Source organism: Cottoperca gobio, chromosome 13, assembly GCF_900634415.1.
Source record: "Cottoperca gobio chromosome 13, fCotGob3.1, whole genome shotgun sequence".
Taxonomy (NCBI): Eukaryota; Metazoa; Chordata; class Actinopteri; order Perciformes; family Bovichtidae; genus Cottoperca; species Cottoperca gobio.
Window position 1 is genome coordinate 14,646,848 of NC_041367.1, and position 26,692 is coordinate 14,673,539.

The window sequence follows — 26,692 nt, forward strand, 5'->3', positions numbered from 1 at the left end:
GGGGTGTTTGACATGTCACAACACTTCTTTGTCTGTGTATAAATACATCATGTATGTAGATCATAAGCACCATCCTTACACATCACCACCACAACACACTACGGGCCTCCCAATATAGCACCAGTATGTGTGATTTCACATCACTTATTCATGAGGGAGAGAGGCAGCATGTTGATTCTTCCTAAAAGGTGACGCTATTGTGGAAGACAGAAATGCCCCTCCACAAAACAAATGCAGCCTTTGACTATCTGTGCCCATTGCTTGGCTTTTAATTGACTCACTGTCACTTCTGTGTGGCTTTAATTAAAACCAAGCAATTAGAAAATTAAAAAAGGAGATGAAGAAAACGGGTGAGCTGGGAAGAGAGAAGGCGCACTGGGGGATATGATAATTAAGAACAGACACACCACAAAATGCCTCAACACTTGCTCCTCGTGTGACTCTCCACTTCTTCTCCGAGTCCCACTCTCCCCACTCAATCACAAAGCTAATATCACCTCTTTCTCCATGAAACCCTTTCTTATTCCAGCTCTTTTATTTTGTCTATTTATTTAGCTTAAAATCCCCCCAGAGCGGTGGTGTGCTCCAATTCTCTAAATCAGCCAGCCTGCATAATAAACTGAGAGGACTTGAGCAGCCCAAGGCCACATCACCACCTGCATGGATTAGAGGCTCGCTAATCCTCTCATGTTTGACCTCAAGTCAGACAGAATATGCAGAGAAATTACTGAAAGTCAGCATGGCATGTTTCTCCATAACAATATGCCTAGGTTAAATGTTTTTTTTCTTCTTGTTTTTAGTATGGGGGGGGGGGGGATTTGTGGAAGCAGATTTTTTTTTATTAAATCTACTTTATCACAACTTGGGACATTTTGTTTGCCATAATCCTATCCTGGTAAAGTAAAGGTTATACATCCATCCATCCATCCATCGTCTACCGCTTATCCGGGATCGGGTCGCGGGGGCAGCAGCTCCAGTAAGGAACCCCAATCTTCCCTTCTCCGGGCCACATCCTCCAGCTCCGACTGGGAGATCCTGAGGCGTTCCCAGGCCAGTGAGGAGATATAATCTCTCCACCGAGTCCTGGGTCTTCCCCGGGGTCTCCTCCCAGCTGGACGTGCCTAGAACACCTCCCTAGGGAGGCGCCCAGGTGGCATCCTTACTAGATGCCCGAACCACCTCAACTGGCTCCTTTCAACGTAAAGGAGCAGCGGCTCTACTCCGAGTCTCTCACGGATGGCTGAGCTTCTCACCCTATCTCTAAGGGAGACACCAGCCACCCGTCTGAGAAAACCCATTTCGGCCGCTTGTACCCGTGATCTCGTTCTTTCAGTCATGACCCAGCCTTCATGACCATAGGTGAGGGTAGGAACGAAGATCGACCGGTAGATTGAGAGCTTTGCCTTCTGGCTCAGCTCTCTTTTCGTCACAACGGTGCGGTAAAGCGACTGCAGTACCGCCCCCGCTGCTCCGATTCTCCGGCCAATCTCTCGCTCCATTGTCCCCTCACTCGCGAACAAGACCCCGAGGTACTTGAACTCCTTCACTTGGGGTAATGGCTCATTCCCTACCCGGAGTAGGCAATCCACCGGTTTCCTGCTGAGAGCCATGGCCTCAGATTTGGAGGTGCTGATCCTCATCCCAACCGCTTCACACTCGGCTGCGAACCGATCCAGTGACTGTTGAAGGTCACAGACCGATGATGCCATAAGGACCACATTATCTGCAAAGAGCAGCGATGAGATCCTCAGGTCACCGAACTGCAACCCCTCTCCTCCACGACTACGCCTCGATATCCTATCCATGAAAATCACGAACAGGATTGGTGATAAAGCGCAGCCCTGGCGGAGGCCAACATTCACGGGAAACGAGTCCGACTTACTGCCGAGTATCCGGACACAACTCTCGCTTTGGGCGTACAGGGATTGGATGGCCCTCAAAAGTGACCCCCTCACCCCATACTCCCGCAGCACCTCCCACAGTATCACCCGGGGGACCCGGTCATACGCCGGAAGGACTCCTTCTTCAGTCGGACGGCTTCCCTGACCACCGGGGTCCACCACGGTGTTCGAGGGTTACCGCCCCTTGAGGCACCTAAGACCTTGAGACCACAGCTCATCACCGCAGCTTCAGCAATAGAGGTTTTGAACATCGCCCACTCAGGTTCAATGCCCCCAACCTCCACAGGGATGGCTGAAAAGCTCCGCCGGAGGTGTGAGTTAAAGATCCCCAGGACAGGGGCTTCCTCCAGACGTTCCCAGTTCACCCGCACTACTCGTTTGGGTTTACCAGGTCTGTCCAGAGTCTTCCCCCACCCCTTGATCCAACTCACCACCAGATGGTGATCAGTCGACAGCTCCGCCCCTCTCTTCACCCGAGTGTCCAAAACATGCGGCCTCAGATCAGATGATACGATTACGAAATCGATCATTGACCTTTGGCCTAGGGTGCTCTGGTACCACGTGCACTTATGAGCATCCTTATGTTCGAATATGGTGTTTGTTATGGCCATTCCATGGCTAGCACAGAAGTCCAACAACAAACGACCATTCGGGTTTAGATCAGGGAGGCCCTTCCTCCCAATCACGCCTCTCCAGGTGTCTCCATCATTTCCCACGTGTGCGTTGAAGTCTCCCAGCAAGACTATGGAGTCCCCTACTGGAGCCCCCTGCAGGGCTCCATTCAGGGTCTCCAAGAAGGCCGAATACTTTTATACATAAATAAATAAAATAATAGTGTACTCACCAAAGCAATTGTTGGGAACATGGGAGCACTGCTACAAAGAAGTTCCACAGGGCAGGAAACAAACAGTTAAGCAGGATGTTAGCAAGCAAACAGTTTAGCCAGATAAACTGTTTATTTGAAGGTAAAGATGCCCTAGATGTCCACTGGAAGTGTTTCAGCATCTAAAATAAGTCTGTTCTTCAGATATCTGATTGGTAGAGTTTATGAAGGTCAAATGAAAGACAATGTGTGGTGAATAAAGCACGGTGTACTGTATAACCCTCATTGCACAGGAAAACTATGCACAACTACAGCAGGTACAGTATATCAAAGTTGGGACATGAAGTCGGTCTGTAAACTGTGAGTTTAACTCCAACCATTCAAAACTGTTTTCCCTTCCAAATAAGTTTGATAACCTGGAGATTTGTTGAACACCTGTTTTATTGTCTCATTGATGTTTGGATAGCCATTTAACTTCTTAAGTACAATGTTATTAATGTTGGCTAAAACTCTGAAAATAAGACCCGGAGTGTACGCAATATAAACTCAGCGCTTCTCTGTTTCTTCCATCGAGCTCACATCCCCGCTGGAAAGGCTCTTTGGTCTGTTTTTTGTCCTGATCAATGCCCACAATTAACCGACGCAATCAATTGAGGAGACCTGAGGAACACAGGCGTCGTCCTTTAAATGTGTGAAGCAGCCGTGGAGCCCATCACTCCTGGAGGGGTCCGCGCTCCAGTCAAGAGGCTAAGCTCTCTCTCGCTCTCTCTCTCGCTCTCTCTCTCTGACTGATAAGATTTGCCTCTGTGTGTTTGTGTGCACATATTCAATTATCATAACTGTAACACAAAGACGAAAATGGCAAATAGAATGACTGGATATCATGGTATCATGCATCATAAAACATCAATTGATCAGTAGCAGGTGCCTTTAACATGTTATAATATAGCTAAGAGTGACTATGTTGGGGTTAAATCAGCCCAGTCTGCAGGAGGCAATTACTTAATATGCATTCCTGTGTCCACCTTTTTATAGAGTCACATTTGACTGATGTTGGCTACACCCTATACTTACATTATTGTATTCAAAAGCCTAGAAGAACCACTTACTGTCTAAACCTTTCATGAGATCAAAGTGTGTATCTGTCTGCCTTTAAAATAATGTGCAAATAATGTTAGGTCTGTGATAATCCTGTAATCACAAGATGCCAAAACAGAAATGATGATATAGCAATGACACATCAAAAGGATCCAAGGACCTCTGTAATCTATATTGAGACAAACAACAAACTGTTTGGGGAAACCAAAACTCTGCTTCTATTTGGCTAGAAATACCAATTTAAGCCATCGCTAAAGTTCGATAAAAGTGAATGCTACCTTATTGTTGAGGTGAAATTCTAGCTCTGACACTACAGAAGGGCTATTTAGGAATTTGTGTACTGTAGCTGGAAATTAAAGGGTAATGATTTAGATTGCAGCCAGCAAATTATAGTGTAAGTATTATGTGTATAGCCTATTGTACCGTAATTGTAAAAAATACTGGGAAACAATATTGGGATAAAGATGTAGGTACATGGGGCCACGAGACAAGAGGTTAGGAAAAAGTTTCAGTTTAAGAGGGACTTAATACTTTAGTCTAAATATTTTTAAATAATTGAAAACCTTCCTAAAAATGTATATTGTGTAACGTTTTATTTTACAATTCCCTTAGTTTCTTATAATTTTTTAAAAACAAACTGATGCATGATTGTAAATCCACAGAAACGTTTGCGGGAAAAGTATTGTAATTTAGTACTAATTATTGATAAAATACAGTGAACAATTAGGTGTTAGAATAAATTGTACAGTTGGTACACTTCCAATTAATTGCTAGCATAACCTAGACAGTCCTTTAGTCAGTGCACTGCAGGTTCATTGAATATTTGCCTACAGACACGCATATAATTACAAGCTAACAATAACAAATGAATAATAAATGAATATTTACTTGGTTTCTTGCCGAGAGTTAGATGAGAAGTTTACCACTGTCATGTTAGTAAACTTAATATAAAACGAGCCAGGAGACAGTCAGCTTAGATTTTTAAAAAGGGAGATAGCTAGCCTTGCTATATCCAAAATCTAAAGTTCACTAATTAACACAAAAAGTAAAAGTATGAATCTCCATCACGACCAAAGAAAATACTCCGACACATAACTTTTCTTTTAAAATTAACAGTTCTTTCAAGAAAACTCCTCAGGAAATCACAAACTGCTGATAAGCTCATCACGACTTGAGACATTTGTATTTCCACCATAATTGATGCCAAATGTACAGAAGCCCTGAAGAAAATGTTGAAATAGAAAAATTTTAGGCAAGAGCACATTGTTTTTGCATTATAGGGCCTACGAAATGATAAACATGAATTTCTACTGATGATAGTAAATGCTATTTGTGGTGTAAAATTATGTGTTATTTATGACACAATGATCGCAGTATTTAATAAATCATGATTTATGTCGACCACCGATGTTTACATTGCCGCTACCGGAAACACCTGACGCCGTGTTCTGACGTCACAAGTAGAACACAGTCCACCAGTTGAATACACAGACAGCACGGCAGAAGAGGCAGAAGCGGCAGAAGCGGCAGACGTGGCGATGTCAGACTCTGGCTCGGATATTTCGACAGAATCGAGTGACAGTGAGTCGTCAATAGACTCGTTACACCTTCAAGAAGAGGTGTTTATTGAAGAGGATGCCGGTGTCGTGGATTTAGATCATGCGGGCGAGTTTAACAGAACACAGACAGGCATATACATTTGACTATAGTTCATACAACGTCCCAATAAATAGTGAATACATCATAATAAAACTTAACATTATCCTCGATCATAAATAGATCGCAAGCTATCCTATAGCGAGTCGATAGCTTGGTTTCCTTGAATTGTTATGAACCCGACTAGTTGTCCGCAAATTGCTTGGACACGTCGACGTCTGTAAAGCTTGATAACTTGATTCTTTCTCGAAGTTTCTGCGGTTGAGGTTCTATCGTTGTGTCTGATGTCAAACGTCATATATTACGAGCTTTATATAAAGCCTTAGCTATTAGCTAACAAACAGACCGGAGGACAGTGCTGGTTTATAAAGTATAGTCTGTATACTGACCGTCTCACGGCTGCCTATAGTAGCTGGAACACTTACCAGATGTTCATGGAAGTTACGATGTCGTAACTTTACGAGACTTACGTGAAATGGGTAACAAGTTGCTACTAGATAGATCCGACCTCCGTACGACCATAACAGGTTTATGAGCTGCTTACAAGCCTGTCGTGAAACACAGGCATATACATAGTATGAAATTAAGATGACGTTAATATTGGCCTTTTTTCTGGATATTGCATATTGTGTAAATGTCCTTACCACTCTTCCTTTGTACAATTAGGTGTACATGTGAAAACTGTACAGTTATGGAAGCAATTGAAGAGCTGCTGCCAAGAAAAGGATGTCATGGAGGAATTCAATGAATATGAGGGACATGGTGCAAACATAACCTGCATAACAGATCACCCAGGATTCCAATCAAAGTCTCTGGATGTTTGGGTGTCGCAGACAGCCTACCAAAGGTATTCGAAGAGGGACAGACAACAAGCAGGTGATCAGCCACGTAATGAGGAAGTTACTTGTGTGCACAAATGTGTAGAGCTCAGAACCTTTGATGTATTTATGGGGAGTCGAATGGTCACTCTTGCACAGTCACAGAATAAATAGATAAATAAGGTTGAAGTGATTACCATTGATATGTATTATCTTGTATTTTACACAATGTATTACTATATGGCATACAGCCAGCTGGTGAGACTTTGTTGGGGAATACTTGGTAAGAACCACAGAATGCCATCATGTGCCATTCAAAAGATCTCTGCTACGTTTCCATCGGACACCTACATGTCACACGTCTCCACGACACAAAGCATTGAGTCTCGGTCAAGAGTTCAGTAACATACTCTGCAAAAAAGATGTTTTATAATCAAGCATTATATATAATATATGTATGTATGTATGTATGTATGTATGTATGTATGTATGTATGTATGTATGTATGTATGTATGTATGTATGTATGTATATATTATGATGCTGACCTTTGGAACAATCAACTTGGATTGGAACTTGCTGACCTGACACGTGGTCGCCTGTTATACACATTGAATCTATACTTAATGAAGCTAATGAAGTGTAATTAGCTAAAGTTATTAATACTACAAACAATAACACAGATATCGGCTAGGGCCTGGTGTAAACTCGTTACATACAGTAGGCCTAGACCGATTATGGCTTTATGCTTGAAACAATAAATACAGTAAACAAGTAGCACGGCTTACCTTCGCTCTCTCCCTTTTGGCGAATGCATTTCGTCTTCTCTTTGGTGGAGGACTCTGCACCGGCGGACGTGTTTGAATCGGCGTGCTGGCTTGTGCTGGCTGGGGTCTCGGCAATATTGTAGGCACAGCATCTGCGTTCAGTTTTAAATTCTTTTTGAATCTCATTTCCTTGGCGAGCATAGTTTGTTCGAAACACGATCTGTCAAAGTGCTGCCCACAAAACGTCGGTTTCATCGACGCACTTTTCGTTAGATTTGGAGATGGCCCCACATCCCCATACAACACATTGCTTCACAATTATCCTTGGCGATCGATTGTTGTCCATTATTTCTCATAATAATTGACAGCAGTCTTTGCTGGAAGCTTCAACGCAGACGAACACTGGCGGCGGCTGTATTCTACTTGTGACGTCATCGCCCGAACATTGCCGAAGTGGATTCTCTCGGCACAGCGATCGATTGTTGTTAGCGGAAGTCATTTTTATGCCGTTGCGATCGTGATTTATTACGAATACATCAATATTAAAAATATATATATGGCACATTTCACAATAGATATGCAACCTCTATCATATACCAAGGCCAATAACACTGACGAAATATCATTTCGTAGGCCCTTTAAGTCAGATGTTGTTGCAAGATATCATTAAAATTCATCCTGAGGAATTCTTGGGAATTTCAGGGCTCTCCTCCGGCACTAAGCAAGAGAGGGAAAATGTTAACTTTTTTCAGAGTACATTTTGGGAGCCCATGTCCAGATATCTCCCAGTTTTTAATTTGAATAGAACTCTGTTCTGATCTACTGACAAAGTGGTTCTCTGGCTCTGCACCGCTGGGTACAAAGAGAATGAAATATGCTGATGTTGTAGTGATTTTGTCACTCACCTTGAGGCTAGCCAGTGACAGACCCTTACAGACCCACTTAATCCTCGCTGCTTCTCTAAGTACAGAGAACTAACACAGACTTACCAGAAGACTCAGTTGTTCCCCTGTGTTTCAGCACAGTGCCATTTGAAATGCAATGAAGGGCGTCAGTTGCAGCTGACGGGGCTGATCACTGGACCAGCAGTATCTAATTATCATGTCATATTCTGAACACATTTCAATACCACACTGGCAACACTCCCAATTCTTTGAAGCTGTGTACTGATTATGCACAACAATAGAATAGAGTTTAATAATCAAAGAGGGTTTTGTTTCCTGATCTCTTTGTCTTTAAAACCAACATTGCAATTCACACTGTTTCAAGGATTACAGCAGAATACAACATCAACAAACAAAGACAACAGAGATAAGAAATCAAACAACCTCCTGTGGATCAGCTAAGCCTTAATTACTAAATATTACTGTGAGAGAGGAAGTGCAAGAAGAAGCTTTTCTGCTGCCGTACCGAGATAACACCGTCAGGTAAAAGTTTTGCCACTGCAACAAAAGAAGACACCACAAGTGCGTCCCCCCACATCCACATGTTCCACTCTGTGGAAAGCTCCAGGGTGTCTGAGGTTGAGTTCAAGCTCGTCTCACTCCCTCGCTCCATGCTCTTGCCCCGCGGCACAGGCATCACTCAGATAAACACACACCCACACTAACACACAGCGCTGCACATTACAATAATACTCACACAAACATGAACTTAAAAGCACATATTTTTACATGTGATGCTTATCGCCCTTTTCCCTGTAAGACACACACACACACAGACCAGCTTACATGGGTGTATCAGTGCGCTTGTTCGGCTTCCAAGTAGGTTTGTACCACCCACACAAGTACCAGACCCCAGCTGTGTTTACAGAAAACAAACCTTGCTGTAGCCAAATGCCAAACTTCTGTGTGTACCGAGGTTATATCTGAATTTATACACACGATGTACAATTCTTCGCAGCATACAAGTGTTGCAGTTTGTATGAAATACATTTACATACCCGCAGGGAAGTGCAGCCCAACAGATATATTAAGCTGTGACTTTAAAAACAGCGATTTCAAAATTAGAGATTGACTCATTGCATTGTTAGACAAGAATGTCCATCTCTACATTAACCTATAAATTTAGTCCAGAAAGACATTTGTTTTGCCATAGTGGCCACAGTCAGACTTGCAGGTCTCATGATGCTCACTGACTTTTTCCTTTACATCATCACCACAAAAGATACCGATACTGTAAAAATGAATACAACACTTTCTTTGGAATAACTGGGGCCCAAAACAGGAAAAAACAAATATGTCCTTTTGCATGTTATTGTGTTAGTTTTATTTTGGTGTTAAAATTATTTGAACGTTTATTCAGGCTAAAGCGGTGCACAAAAGGTACACACAGAGAAGAGTTCAAAAGTCCGAAAAACTTTCTCCAGTAACATTTGTTACACAATAGTTTGTTAACATTAGCAGCCGATCCTACCTGCAGGTAAATACCGGCGAAACCCCCGAGGACAGGTTTGTTTTACCGCTGATAAATGTATCTTTCTATCGCCTCAGGAAGAACATGTTGTTTCTTCATCTGGAATGTTCAAAAAAATCACTTTCATCTGTCATTTTCCACTGTTCACAAACCACATACATACTAAAGCAGTAACAGTATTATAACAAGTTCTCCAAACTAAACAATATGTTCTTCATTGCCTTCAAAAATGACACGTGAAAATGTTTTGATCTAAAGATCAGTCAGCCCCCCCTCCACACCTGGTACATATGACTGTGAAAGAATAATTCATATGACTATGGTTAATGTTTAATCAGTCACTATTCACTGTATCACATACTTTGTTCTGTTTTACGTTGAGTTGATTATTAATTACTTCATTTTGCTCAAGGAAAGAAAAGCTATATTTAGTTTATTAACAATAAAGGGATTTGCTGAGAAAACAGAATACACTGAATAAGCTTACGGGGCAACGAATGTCAAAAAATGAGTAAGCATGCAGTTAAAACAAAATGTTATATCAAAGTGAAAAATTCCTTTGAGATGCCTGTCAGCTTATTTTCATTACTCTTGAAATGTGGCAGACTTGTGCAGGAAGGGAAATGGCAGGCTGCATTAAGATCAGAGTATCCAAAGGATTTTTGGTTTTACAAAATATGCCCATCCCTACAAAAACAATAAAGAATACGAAATACAGAATACTTGTCTGTGATCCACTGCAGATGCTTTAACAATTCATTTGCTGCTCCCTGACAGTACTTCAATATAAGGCTGTTGTGTCACATTCAGTGAGCAGAGGGAAGCAAATGATGGTAAAGGCAAGAAAGACGTCACTTTGTTCACACTATCCAGGCACCTAACGCGCCTCTCACGTTATGGGACGGATCTGCATTGATTTTGTGACAAGTGAATCGGACTCTGCTTTAATTGGATATGTGCATTTGCAGTCCTCCAAGCTAATTGTACAAGGCCTTGGCAGCTGAAGACGTGCTGCTGGGACCGGACCAGTGTGATACTCGACAGTTTCGGCCTGGTTTTACAGCCAGCAAAGTCTGCAGCGCTGTGTAGAATAATCACTCCATATCGGTGGCAGAGGACCGGCCCTGTTTTATCACTGATGTGGTGTGATAACATTGTAACGCCAATATCACCCTGGGAGGCAAGTGTTCTGGTCAATAGCTGATGGTGTGTGAAGACAGAAAACCATCCTTGTTCGTGTAAGAAGTAGGCTGCTGCAGATTATAGTGAATCAACCGATTGATCTTTAGGTAGAACGTTCATCCCATTATATACACAGGACGGATATATACTTAGATATAGCTATAAATGAATAAATAAACTACCATTAAAGAGCAACGTAACAGCAGCTGAACATCGTCCTTGCTGACCTCCTTCTCTCTTTGCTGCAGTGATGTAGAAGTGTACTCCACTGTGTGTCAATACATCATGACATGACCGTTAGTTGTGGCTACAGCTGTAAGAAAAATACATATTTCTTTAAAACACTATCTGACTTACTAGAAGAGCCTGCTCTTTATTCAACCAATACATTTAGCAACATGATGAATGATTGAAAGCACAGGCTGGATACACTACAAGAAAGTGGAATCTGTGTCAATTATCCAATGAGAGCTAGCACAGAAGTCACCATCCTCTACTAAAGGATGCTGCACCTCCAACGGGGAAACTTCATTTCAGACCTAAATGAATATTGAAAACTGCTACTACAGTGCAAGACCTACACTCGCTTTTATTTAATTACTTTAAAAATAACAGAACACTTTTTAAAAGCTAAAACTTTCAACTTGGTGGGTGTTTCCAGCAGTGCAACAGACTTTTAACTAGAAAGAGGAAAAGTGTGAAACTTTTAAGCCTGTTGTTAGGTTCCTCTTTTAATAGGTACCCTGTGGGATTTTCTTCTTCACTAACATGCATGCGTGGCTGGACCGACTGCGTAAAAAGCTTGGATTTATTCTCTGCTCAGGTAGACATTACTCTGGTATATATTTACATAGTAATTACTTGTTTGCAGTTATATTAATGCTCTGAATATTGAATAGAGAACTTTTAATTCTCTTCTGTCGGGTGTGGAGAGTTGGACCGTAGCCTCTCCCACCACTACCGACCTTTCCCCATCAAGAGAACAGCTGGACTGCACAGATGTGAAACCAACATGTGAGGGAGTTCTGTGTGCTCCATAAAGTCCATTATTTAATGCAGTAAGTGATATTAGTACAGGAGAGGAATACCAACAGCCCTCTGGTTTAACACACCTGGCATGACGTAGAGCACAAGCAGAGCACAAAGAAAATAAAAAGTGGTGAGGACTTTCTTTGTCTTTTTAATTTAATGGCAACAATTGGCCGACCATCTTTTGTAATAACATTTGCGGAGCATGCTGTAAAAATGTACTCAACAGTGTCCCTTTACCATCTCCCTGGGGATTTGAGCTGGAGATACAAGCTCCCACGTCACATCCCCCACAGCACTGACAGGAAACGGTGAGGCGGCGTTGTGAGTGCCACTCCATCACCGGGGACTGGTGGTACCGCAACTCATGCCAGCGTGCCTTTCTATCCTCGCCGCTAAAAATAAGATGTTAAACCCCTGGAAAAACCAGCCTCCCATCTCACTTGGTTTGCTAAGTCGTCTCAACAGGGGGACTCTAAGAGATTCCATCTATCCCATCAGCTTTGGTACAACTTTTCTCTATCCCACAAGCATTCGGGAGGCAACTGTCAGAATAAAAAAAAAAACGTGTTACACATTGAAATGATTACCTCTGTAGAGCTTCACATCAGTCAGCGTGGAAGGTGATGTGCAGAAGATACATCTTTTCATGCAGGAAGGTTTCTGATCTAAGAATTCAAAATATTTTAGGATGTCTGTGATGCCATGTATTTGTAAACCAAAACCAAAAAAAACTAAGATATTCCTGTGAATACAGGTGGTGGTGGGGGGGAAACAGCTTCAGCCCTCTGTGGTGGGTATCAAAACATTTTCCGGGTCCACCTGTGGGCTCTGTGGTTACAGATTAACTTGATTTAAACTTTTACAACCCACACTTATAAGTATACTTAAGTATGTAAAAGCCTACACAGACTGTAGCTGTGGTTCAAAGTGACAAGTGTCACCCCAGTGTTTGCACTTCTCTCTGTCAACACTGTGAAAAAAACTGAGCAAAAATGTAAACCACCTCTGCTTCTTGTCCAGTCTTTTTATGTCCTTTGTAGCCCCATCACAGTCAATTAAATACAGGCTTGTCAGATCAAACAGGCTTCCTCTGCCTTTGCCTCTTCTGACACAAATGTATAACAACCCCCCACAAGGACACAAGGAAGTGAAGCGATGCCTTTAATTCACGGTGAGGAGAAAAAAGCTGACATTTGTGGACAAGCGTTGGTTCTGCCCAGAGAAGCTGTGAGGCACACGCACACTGTCCAGTACACTCAATTAACTACATGTTCCACGAACGCCTTTGATCTGCCTGTATATGCCGTGGGCATGGCTCAGCATTCATTGTGCAATACCCACTGAGGCACATGCACGCAAATACATACACCCACCCATGAGTGCAAGAACACAATGCTTACATGCTCCTGTGCTATAAAGATGAAAACACACTGATGCTTTTAATGTCGAACTTCATTTATTGTATTGCAAAAATTGCTTTATTTCTGCAGCACTACTGCTTTTTCTTGTGTGTACGTGTTTGCCAAAGTTGCTCACCATTTTCTCTGATTTATAGTTTTAATCAAATATTAGTTATACACTTTGTTTCCTTAAATTGTAATTCCACAGGACGCAGAGTACATTGTATATGAATTGTAGAGTTGGTTGTTTCATCTCCCTGGATTGTTCTCTCAACTGCTGTTTCTAATCTCAAAAATCAACTTTGTACATCAATAAAGTTGGAAGCATACTCGAGGGCACAGTATTATAAAAACAATAAAAGATGCATTAAAACCAGTAACGGCCTCAAAAGGTGGCACACATGTGATAATATATTCACAGTCTAAGATCACTAATAAGCTAATGTGCATTTATACGAGCCAGTATTTCAATATTAATTATTAAAAGCTTTATGCAACGTTTCCATATGTAATTAGTCATCATTAGCATTCATTTTTATGATTTTCCATTACTGAGACTGTCTATGAAATAAATGTACAGGCAAAAATGCATATAAACCACTGATTAAAGATTTCTTTCTATGAACTCACAATCTTGTTTGGCCTTGTTAATTCTCACAGGAAAACACAAGGAGCTTCTTGTGGGAAGGTCGGGGAAAGATCAGCGTGATTCAGTTTACACTGCTTTACTTAATACTTTTTACTCTTCTCTGTATTTTATCACTTCATCCCTTAACTGCCGGTTTAAAACAGGCGCCCAAACACACTTCAATATTCAACAGACATACGTTTAGTTTCAGCCGAATTCAATCTACTGAGAGGAATTTCAATGAGCGATGAAATGAAAATCATAAATACATTTTGAAGATTTCTTTGATGATTCATCAATTATCCTGACAAGGCGAGAGGTTTAATAAAAGCATGATACCAAAAAAAAACCTTTGATATCCGCTGTGATTCGGTTAGATCAAATTCTAATAGTATTGTATTCTGGCTTTCTTAAATTATCAAATTAAATGAGGTAAACAATGAAGCAACATATAGTATAGCTTAAAAATAGAGTTCTCCTCAGATACCAGGCAATATTAATATTTATTTTGAGGAAGGATTTTGCACATTGTTCAAAGATAAAAATCCACAAAAGTAGATGACATCATCCACAAATCTGTATTTATTAATGATTAAGCACTCTTATAAATCAAATAAAAAGTTAAAATTATATTCCACAATTTAACAAAAATGACCGACAATCACACTTATAATAAATCACACTAACTTGTTTCCCCTGTTGCCGCATCATTTTAAAGACTAGCCCGTTCTTGGTTTGGAGTCGACTTTATTTCTTCCCACAGCCTGTATTTCAATACACCTGGGGGGCATCAAGGGACACTTTACTTTACAGCCATAATCAGCCCACTAATGACAGAGATCAGGTCAAATGTCTTTCTGCATCCTCATGCAGCACTAAGCATTTTGTCAGCATGTGTCACAGAAACATACATTTAACATGACAGAGGCCTCACACTTAGAGGTGAGAGGTTTTATCTCTGCCACTCATAACTCCAAATGTGCCCTATTTCAGATGTATGGGGTCAAGAAGCAATAATATGCGCTAAACGTGATGCTAATTTTAATCAGACATTCACCACTTAAAATGATGGGACAGGTCTTAAAATTAAAATGTGATCAAGGGGGAGGGGGGGGGGGGCGTACACTACAGCGTTGTAGTATATTCCCAGTCCTGAGCCAGCTTGTAGCCTCTTATTATTCCTCTCTCAGAAGGGGCGACACTGTGTAAACAGTGAGTGAAGAGCTCTCCTGTATTGAGTCCTTGGTACTCCTCGTGGAAAACACTGTGCTGACTTTAGAGGCTCCCACCTCCTCTGCAGTACTATTTCATGGACTCTTTACCAAAAGCAAGTGGGAATTTGAATAGAAAATAAACAAAAACACATTCTTGCTCAGTTTACTGAGACAGAAAACAAAGCCTCTGTTTTTTTTTTTTTTTTTTAAACCCTACTGCTCCCCAATTCAGCTGATTTATATGTCCATGTTTTAATAGTGAGGGATGCTTTTTGTTGTTGTTGTGTGTTGTAAATGTGACTTCAATACATTTTTAAGCACACTGGCAAATCGGCTAAAACTTTGACTTCAGTACTCAGAACATGGTTACTTAGGTTTGTTTACTAAAGAGGGGGAGTTTGTATGTGAAGCAAAAGCTGTGTTGGAACTCGCAACAACTTGCAGACAATAACATAGCGGGGATATGCAAGTCTTGAAGGCTTTTTAGTCAAACTACCTGCAAACTATAAATAAACAATAAGAGAAGCATGCTCATCGTAATGACGTACACCGTAAAGCATGCAAAAGAAAAAATACATCTCTGCAGTGAAATGTATTTGATCATTGGCTAACTTGAGCTTTCTTAAAGCAAAAAAATCTATAAAACACTTCACACTACCTGCGAGACACTCAACTGACAGACAATGTTATATGTTAATGAAAATAGGTTGTGAACATAGCTGAGCATTTAGCAGCTAAAGAGACAGGTAATTCCCATTGGTGTGGAGTTGTTGTACACAAAAAACAGAGCTAAAAGTAGAACAAATATTGGACCTACACGACTCCAAATGAATGCTAATGTTGCTACTGTTTGCTAACATGTTAGCCATATCAACATGTTAGCCATATCAACTTGTCAGCGTTTATATCTTCTTTGCCCCTAAGTGGCCAACAAAAAATGGTTAAACAGGCCTACATAGAAAATGAATCAATGTATCGAGTTATACTCAACGAAAGCTAGTTCAAGTTCTGCTGAGCTCTCATGTTGGAAGCACCAGAGTATCAGGAGCATTTTATCACTCCCCATAGTACACATGAACACTACATGTCTAATGTTGCATCCTCTTCCAAACAAGCAAACACACACACATTGACAGACACACATAAACGCTAAAACCATTGGTGGCATTCTTCAGCCACTGAAGAATGCCACAAAATGATCAATGGTTACCATAATTAAGGGGAAGCTTTGGCAGATATGTTCTAATCCTGTGCATAAATGCTTTTGGTTAATGAGGGAGCTCTTACAGTAACAACACAGATGCAGTCAACCCCATCCAGGCGCCCAGTGGCTGCCAATAAACACAGCCTGGCGCCCACTTGCCCATTGATCAAGAGGGCTGGTCCGGGTCACTGTGGGAGCTCAGTCATAACTAGAGGTTGCCTTCCACATTGGCTTTGTACTCAAAGAGAAAGCAGGAGGATTACAGAGCATTGTAGGGGTGCAGAGCCAAATCACAGACCATCAGCTAATATGTGTGTGGTGGGATTATGAGAAATGCTCTAATAGGGTTTTCTTTTGTGTTGATTCAATGTTTGAAAAGAAGCTCATCTGGTTTCATCTTTCCCACCATTATCATAGCATGGGACAGTCAGAGTGGCCTCTGCTCTCTTGATGTCTTGGCAGGTACATCTCTTTATTCATACCCAATGACCCATAATTCATCTTAACCCAATCACTCCATTTCTACTTAGCCCATAGTCCACTGAAAAGCCATTTCAAGTCATAATCAATTTGAGCTAAATCAATAACTCCTGGTAGAAAAGAGAACATGGGGACTGTACTCTCACTGACAACTTGCTCTATCTGTCACTGTTGTCTGTTATCTAGCTCTATTGTCTGCTGCTTGATGTTATCTAGTCGACAAGTACACAGAGACACGCGCGATCACAACATGCACAATTATCTCAGCGCAGTGCTCCATCGCATCAGTCTTTGAAGACAAAATTCCCCCTTAACATGCTGAGTTTAATTACATACCACCTTGTATGCTGCTTGCTTTTTATTAACCCTCACTTCACAGCTCCACTGCACACAAGATACTATTTTCTAAAGTCAACATGCAGTGCACACAAATATAAGATATATGACATACGTTTGCTTTTTATTCTCATTGAGCAATGTAGCCTTAGAGCTTGAAGGTTTAGCTTCACGTTTCATTTGTCCCTCATGCGGTGACTGACAGGGGGGGGATAACTAATAAAAGACATTTGAAATTGTGTCATTAAACAATTTTGATATTTGTAGGAAAGGAGTTTGTTTATCATATTTACCACAGAAGTATTTCGCTGATAGATAATGCGAGTTTGGCGAGTGTGATGTACAGTATGAATTAATGAAGGCTGCAAGTGTCTCACAGAAATAATTGCTTTTGCCTGCATATATATAAAACTTCTGGGAGAAAAAGAGCTAATCTGAAACTTGTTTTATAAGATACAGTATGTACACAGCCTCTGGTGTTTTTTTGTGGGGACGAGGACACAAACACTTCTTCATCTGCAAACCATAAAAGCTTCACTCGTGTTGTTTAGACAAATGTACAGAAGTGATTATATCTTAGTAATCATTTAATTGTGATAATGGGTATAAGGTTGCAATATGTACAGCATGTGACATCTTGGCTCACTGGAAAATCTTTTTTCAAAAGTACTTTTCATACATAACATTGGAAAAATAGGACAATACAAATACAAGTTCCAGCTCTGAGGTTGCCCCACGAGATGACACGGCATCACACCACCACTATGGCTGGAAAACAATGACACAATGACATCATTACCACTGCTTGACTGAAGCTGTAAATGTATGTCCACATCCCACAAGTCATTTTTAGCTGCATTTTCAAGAAAAGAAAACTGTCATGTGGTTACGTGAAAAAATGTACGTCCCTGCAGGATCGGAAAGCCATCATTAAGGATTAGACAGGCTGACAGATATGTCAATATATGTGAGCCCATTTCCAATGACATGTGGGGCTCCCATTTATCCTGAAAGAAGCTAAATGAGCCCCACAAGACAAGTCTTTGGACCACTGAGAGATGAATCTACCGATTTCTCAAATCAGATGTGAGTATCTGAGTTTTGGACCTCTGACATTTAATTTATCTAGAAACCATATTAATAAACTACTGTGTTTTCGCAAGAGGACAGTTTACACTGTAATGCAATTCAGCCCTGAAATAAATCCCTTATCAAGCTCCTGATATTTTCTTCTTTGAGAAGGGTATTTACTTAAAACCGCATTGTAATTGTTGAGGCTGTACTCTGTGTTGGACTGCCTTATATTAAAATATGTTTCATATTTTGTCAGCTCGCATTTGAATAAATAAATAAAAAAAGAAAACATTAAAAGACCTCCCTGAAAGACTATTCACTGCTTTATTTTCCTTTTCATCCCTGCATACGCAATAACTGGTGTTTAAAGGGTCAGTCCTCCAAATCACAAAACAACATTTTCCCCACTTATTCCTTGTGGTCTAGCCATGCATATGTTTTCCCTTTATATATTCGCCAAGCTTTTCAGATATCCATTGCTCAGACTAATGCGTCACCCTAGTTTCACCCTGTTTGTGTTGCTCAAAAACTTGATAATGAAATTAGAAAAACTTAGAAGCAATGTGTTTCTCCAAAAAAACAATGCCTGTGTTACTGTGGTTTATCTACAAACCTTGCTGTGAACTGTTTTCATTTAAACTATTTTCTCCTGAAAACAGTCCCCAATACACTCACACAAACAATAAAAGCCTGTAAATTGTTTATCTCTAAATTTTCCTTGAAGCAGGACTAATATTTGAAAAAAAGATAATAGAAAATTGAATTCATAAATAATAAAACACACACACACACAGTAGCTTATTGTGGCTAATGGTAGTAAGATATTGTGCAACTGACGTTCCTGAGGCGGTTTGACTATGACTCTTCTACATGATTTGGCAGAAGTTCAACCACTGGAGGTCGGCAAACGCGACCTTTTTAGGGGGTGTGAAGTTAAAAGCGTGAGCGAGTTTTCAGTAAGAACTATTGCACTTTGTTTTGTTAACAGATTCAACAATAGTGAGGCTTATGGCTTATGTTGTATTTCCAGCCATGTCATGCCAAACTGCCAAACAAAACATGATTTCTCAAAATATTAGAATTCTATAAACTGGTGACCATGACATAAACCTATAGGGTGGTTACTTCATCCGGGTTACATAAAGAAACATTGAGGATATTATTACAAAATACTGTATCATCTCTAAATCCGAAGATTTTATTATGTCCTCTCCGTTTCTTTTTATTCCTACCAGAAAGTGTGTTTTCTTTCCACGCTTGTAGTCCACTGTTTATTCATAACAGTGTAAACAATCTCACGGAATCCCCAATGATTGAAGCCCCTCTGCCGTCAGCTCCTGCTGACACCAGATTCTCGGCTTATTTCTTTATCGGGATAACTCAGAGGATAGAACATGGCAGGCGACAACAGCCAGCCCTCGGTCTTTATACGCAGTGTAAACCCCAATCTTAAGGGGTTGTTGTTGGTTCCAGACCTGACAGGCATAAAAGAAGGGATTTATATGTTGACCTAAACAGCTCTCCACCTGGCTTAGAAACCTGCAAGTAAGGCCTAGTATCCCACTGTCTCACCACCTCGCTGTAATGCTGACAGGACATCTCCCGGTCAAAGACATACCATCGGGTTCAACTGTGACATATTTTCCTCCTGCTCATCTGCTGATGGGATAAACAGTCCAAAGACTTTCCAAACACACAGACCATTAAATTCCCCCTGCGGCTGCCTTGCTACCAAAACTTCAAACACCGGCCAGGAAACGCACAGGTCACTGCTTGGCCAAATCAGGGCTTCAATTAGGCAAAAACAATGGGTGCTAGTTCAGGCTACTACTGGCTCGAGGATACATTTCCACCCACACAGCAGCGTTATCTCTCCCACTACAGGCATGCCTTGCCTGGGGCTCCTCAGAAATCACGCAGTTGGCAGTGGACGTTGTTGTTTAATTATAGCCCTTTAGAGTAATGCTGCACATTACCTTAATTTTCCCTCATTAATGATTGTCATAAAGCATCCCTCAGCTCCCCTCTCTACCGCTGCTTTCAGTTTGTTGATTTTACCAGTCAAACACGAGGCACAAAGGCTTGTAAGTAATGATGTGAAATGATAGCTGCAGGGCATCTGCTCAAGTAAATCAGTGGAGTTGGCATGGAAGAAGCTGAGACACCTTGACAGCTGAGTTGTGTTTGTGGTAGAGTATCTTCTCTTTCTTACAGGATGACAGTCGGTTAGAGGAAGAAGACACTATATTTAAAAACAAAAACAATAAAGAGTCACTGGTGTGGCCAAGAGTCATTACCGGCTCCGTTTGTTGTGTGGTTTATAGACCATATGATCTCTAAACCCGATTTTAAGCTTTTGACCGAAGAGCTGGCAGCACAATGAAACATAAATGTTCCGATATTGTGTTCTTCAACCTGGTTATTTCAGCGATAGTAGGATTTGACAGTTTCAAAATATAATTTTTTTTGCACATCTAATTGTTATATCTTGGAGTAAATGGTCCAGAGTTCCGCCTCAGTAACAGTTAGCACATACATCATCTCAGTAATAAGCTCAAGACACACTTTCTGCAACACACTTCTGTGGAAATACTTTAAACGAGACAGTGATGATATAAACGGAGCAACGCATTTAAAGAACTTTTACAAAAACAGTTAAAATAGTTCCAAGAGGATTTTCTTTTTCATTTAACTTCAGCCTTCAATCATCAGCAGCTTTTCTTTTTCCATTACATTCAAATGACTGACTAAAGGGGTTCTCTAGATTCAGCCTCGTCTTCAAGGGGTCTGTAAAAAGATGTCAAAATATCATCTCCAGCAGGAAGTGTGTAAAGCTGCCTGTGCAGTTCTCTGTCAGCTCCTGAGACAGCACAGTCGCTCTCCATGACTTCCCCTTTTTTCATCTTGTTCCAGAAACAGGTAAGCTTCCACTGACAGCAAGTAAATATAAGCCAATTGCTTTTCACTTTGGTAGGAGGGGGGGCAACACAAAAGGGTGTAAATGAAATACAGATGCAGGAGGAAAACGACTCTTGAGTGCAGTGCATCACCCACAGCATCGAGAGGGCTGGACTACTGAGATGTATTGTAGCAGGGCCTGAGGCCCCCCCCCCCCCCCCCCTCAAGGGGCGACTCTTCTCCTGGACTGGCCTACTTGACATGGAGATATAATCTTTATCCTGGGGAGAAATAAAAGGAACACGCAAATGTTGTTTTCCCAACAAGACATTGGCATAAATTCAAACAAACATGTTTGAATGCATGAGTTCCGCATGGACGCCCATTGCACCGAGGAGATAATGTGCCGGCGCACGATCGAGGTAGATGTTGAGGTAAAAAGAATAACAATGTGAAAGGTGGGGGGGGGGGGAGCCAAAAGTGAATCTCCACACTGAGGAATACTATACATTTAGAAACCTCCTGGAGTGTACAGAGAAGGAGAGAGAAGCACAGACGATGGGGAGTCTGAACTCATGTAGAACTGTCTTTCTGCAGCGGTTGTGTCCTGGAGGCATGAGCACAAACAGACGTCGCGCGCACAGGTCACACACTCGAGCCTTAAGGGAACTCCACCAGCATTTCTAAACAATTAAAGACCCAATGCATTAAAAAGTGAAGATGAGAGAGATAAAAATAGAATGGAGGCACATAGGAGGCACAGAAGCAGCACAAGCAGGGCCCAGTTACATAACTAAAACTCCTGTCCAAATCCTACACCACAGGGACTATTAAAAATGTCTCTGTATAGAGGCTGGAAAAGTGGACAGGCAGAGCGGGAGGTAGAGAGGGTGAATGGAAAAATGATGCACAAGAATTTCCTGAACTCTACAGTAGCAGCATCGCAATAAATTACTATTTCTAATGCTCTCGCAGTTCATTTAGGGAGACAGAAGTGTTGCCTGGGGAGGCAAACATGGACACACACATTTGATATTTTCTGTACGGAGATGGGATCAGACAGTCTCGCACCATGTCTCCACGCACGGTCTAATCACTTGTTATCTTGACACTTCAATGAACTTGGAGATGATACCACTCCTCAGTATTCACTGATGAGCAGCCCTTATTCAAAGCAATGGGTCATCCAATTAAAGACAACCGAGACAAGGTCACCGGCACCTGTACATACGGAATGAAGACTCCGCGGATCTCAAAGCATGGAGTGTCAGTTCCTTTGTGAGATTTACAAAAGAGCAACATGAAACTTCAAAGTTATTTTGATATCGGAAACCATACCAAGAATAGTAATTTCAGTGACGTGCTGAATCTTTGATGTTCTTTTCGTCTTCTTCAATGAAATTATTCTACGGGCGCCGTTAAAAACACCCCTGCGGTGCTGGTTCTGTTCCTTTAAGAAAGAGCTGACAGCTACAGGACAAACCACCACTGTCTTTAAAAAAACATATACAAATAAAGCTTATATAAAACTACGGTGTAAAGCCCATGTGGTCACAATCTATACGAGGATGCTGGTGAGTACAACATAATCTATACAGGACACACCAGCTTGTAAAATAATTAGAAAAGAGAGAAGTTTCTTTAAATCATGAAAAGAAAATGGTGCATATCCTCCGAGATGTGTGGCCACATCCAAACCTCTGAATTGCTGCCAACATTTCTATTTTCCGTCAAACAGTAAAGTGATAGAGTACTAATAAAACTGATAAAATAAGACAATAAATAAATACAAATAAAAACAATTTAGTCTAATCATCTAGTTACAGAATGGAGATTGAATGAAGACACTCTGCTTGATGGGTAAACCAGTGTCACGGGACTAAAAGGAGAAGAAGAAAAAACTAGCTGTACTTAAAGACGAGAACTGTGTTATAGCTAAAACTATTGCTACACCTAAACCCATATAGCAATATGTTTGAGCTAAACCAGACAAATTCACATCACCTTGGTACATGAATAAGCTCCTCTCACGCACAGTCAAGATAAAGGTTACTGAATGTTAAATTACTGAAGGACAGAATTTAAATAAGTGAATAAATAAAGAGAACCCCATGTGTATTTCAGTCGAGGGTTTGATGGCACAAAGTCAGACAAAAAGTTATTATGCTTTTACAATCCAACGATATAACACTTTGTCGGGGACAGTGTCTGCCCCAGAGATCAAATCAGCCTCATTCCAGGCCCTTAAATATCAAATCAATACACTTTGTCCACTTTTCGTGCAAGGAGAACATTGCAGCAGGTAAAAGTATGTAATCTTCGGAGATTGCTGCCACACTTAGCATGAGAATTGTACAAAGCAACTTTCTCATAAACCCTACATGTCACTGATAATAGTCTCAAGGTAGAAACAAAACACAGAACTGAAAACTATTCATTGAAATGGAATCAAAGTAAAGGGGAGTTTTTCAGGCCTTCTAGCCCCGACAATGACAAGGAGATGCTGTAGAGAAGACAACAACACAAACTCACTACATGACCTTATAATCTAGTGCTCGAGAAGACAAACAGAACTTTATCTATACTCAAATCCAATTAAAGTGGAAACAGGATAGGGGCTCAGGACACATTTGTATCTGCTCTGCTTTTCAAAAGCAACAGTGGATTATTACTTTATTTGATTGCAACAATTATTCTAACAATCTGCTTTCCACATTCCAGACATTTTGACTGTCAGTGCAATTTTCCACACCCCCATCTGACAGATCCTGCGCCATAAGCACTTATTTTCTCTCTCACCTGCATAGCTCTCGACAAGGCCAGTCAGGAAAAAAAGAACGCTTTGCAGCATCCACGTGATGCTAGTGTTTGGCCAACAGGTCCCTCGACTAGACTAGGCTGATGCATGCTCAAACACAAAGTCTTGCACCTGTTCCTTCTTGTACACATAAGCAAATACCCCTGGACCGCCAAAGTAACGAGACTCATGAATCTTGACAAATAGAAAACTGCTTACTCCTATTCATTACAGTAGTGCCCCAGGGGTGCACCTCCTCTCCATTTGTCTCCACAGTGTCAGGGCCACCGGCTTTCCTACATTCAGCACAGCGTAGAGTCTCAACCAGCCGGGCTCCACAGGTCCTAAGGAGAAGCACCAGCAATAAAGCTAAACATACAGCAGACTGAGCAAGGCCAGCTAAATCACTGCAGACTGCCTACGAGCACAATAACTCATAACGGATTGCATATGTGCTCCTTTAAAAATATCTTGCAGTACGTGGATGCATCGTCAGGACCCTAGACTAGACTGGTGATTATTTTTGACTGGACCCCTTGGTTATACTTTTTACACATTCAGGTATCTGCAATATGAACACATTTAACTTCTGTAATGGCACCATTACAAAGTTTCCATCAATACAGTTCGTTTTGCATAAGAGTAACTGCTTTATAAAAAAAATAACTACAGTATATCTCAAAAGTGAGTACACCCTTTAGATTTTTGCAAATATTCTGTTATATCCTTTCAGTAGGATAACATTATCCTACTGAAACTTTGATATAACTTAAAGTAGTCAGTGTGCTGCTTGAATAAAAGTATAGATTTATTGTCCTTTGAAAATTACTCAGTACACAGCTGTTAATGTCTAAACAGCTGGCAACAAAAGTGAGTACACCCCATAGTGAACATGTCCTAATTGTGCCCAATGATGTTGTTTTCCCGCCCTGGTGTCATGTGACTCGTTAGTGTTACAAGGATTCAGGTGTAAATGATAAGCAGGGCTGTTAAATTTGGTGTTTTGGGCACAATTCTCTCTGAATGCTGGACAACATGGCACCTCATGGCAAGGAACTCTCTGAGCGGCTGAAAAAAAGGATTATTGCGCTTCACAAAGATGGCCTTGGCTATAAGAAGATTGCCAACACCATGAAAATGAGTTGCAGCACAGTGGCTAAGATCATACAGCGGTTTTCCAGGACAGGTTCCACTCGGAACAGGCCTCGCCAGGGTCGACCAAAGAAGTTGAGTCCACGTGCTCAGCGTCATATCCAGAGGTTGGTTTCCAAAAATAGACGTGCGAGTGCTTCCAGCATTGCTGCAGAGGTTGCAGAAGTGGGATGTCAGCCTGTCAGTGCCCAGACCATACGCCGCACACTGCATCAAATCGGTTTGTATGGCCGTCGCCCCAGACAGAAGCCCCTTCTGAAACCGATGCATAAGAAAGCCCGCAAACAGTTTGCTGAAGACAATGAATCCAAGAACATGAGTTACTGGAACCATGTCCTGTGGTCTGATGAGACCAAAATAAACCTGTTTGGGTCAGATGGTGTCCGGCGTGTGTGGCGGCACCCTGGTGAGGAGTACCAAGACAAATGTGTTTTGCCTACAGTCAAGCATGGTGGTGGCAGCATCATGGTCTGGGGCTGCATGAGTGCTGCCGGCACTGGGGAGCTGCATTTCATTGAGGGACACATGAATTCCAATATATACTGTGACATCCTGCAGCAGAGCATGATCCCCTCTCTTCGGAAACTGGGCCGTAGGGCAGTTTTCCAACATGATAATGACCCTAAACACACCTCCAAGATGACAACGGCCTTGCTGAAGAAGCTGAAGGTTAAGGTGATGGACTGGCCAAGTATGTCTCCAGACCTAAACCCAATTGAGCACATGTGGGGCATCCTCAAGAGGAAGGTGGAGGAGTGCAAGGTGTCCAACATCCGTGCGCTCCGTGATGTCGTCGTGGAGGAGTGGAAGAAGATTCCAGAAGCAACCTGTGCAGCTCTGGTGAATTCCATGCCCAGGAGGGTTAAAGCAGTGCTAGATAACAATGGTGGTCACACAAAATATTGACACTTTGGGCACAATTTAAACATGTTCACTATGGGGTGTACTCACTTTTGTTGCCAGCTGTTTAGACATTAACAGCTGTGTACTGAGTAATTTTCAAAGGACAATAAATCTATACTGTTATTCAAGCAGCACACTGACTACTTTAAGTTATATCAAAGTTTCAGTAGGATAATGTTATCCCCTGAAAGGATATAACAGAATATTTGCAAAAATCTAAAGGGTGTACTCACTTTTGAGATATACTGTATATGCTCACAATTTTACATGTACACACATTATCTCATGACATAACACGGGAGACAATATCGGCACATTCATAACAATATGCATGTGCCATTAGCCTATATGATGTTAATGAGCAAGGCGCTGGTACACCCTTATCTGTCGGTCCTACCTTAAACTCCACCTGGTGATGGCTTTAAAACCTTCAACACACCTGATATATGAAGTGTTGGATACCAACATGAAGGAAAGTTGATCAAAATGAGGTACGATGCATTTAGTATACAATAATACTGTCTTTTTTTTAAGGCAAACGTACAAATTATATTTTCCCACACTGAGATGGAAAATGTCAAAGCCTTTAACAACTCAAAACTGATGAGCACATCAACATAGCAAACACATCTGTTGTTACCACAGCAGTGTGCACCATGTGTGGTGTAACCTACAGGGCAACAGGCATGCTCTCTGCAACACAGATGCCCAATGCTTATTTGTACATTTTTTAGCAGATTGTTACTCTGGCATAGCATTGACAGTGGTGGATAAATTCTACAGTGGTTATAAATTGATTTTTAACACACAAAAGAGGCAGAAATCAGAAAGTTATCGTTCGTAAATTAACCTAAATAGCACTGGAAATTCCAAAATCCATCCACCTCCACAAATGTCATGTGATTGATTATATTT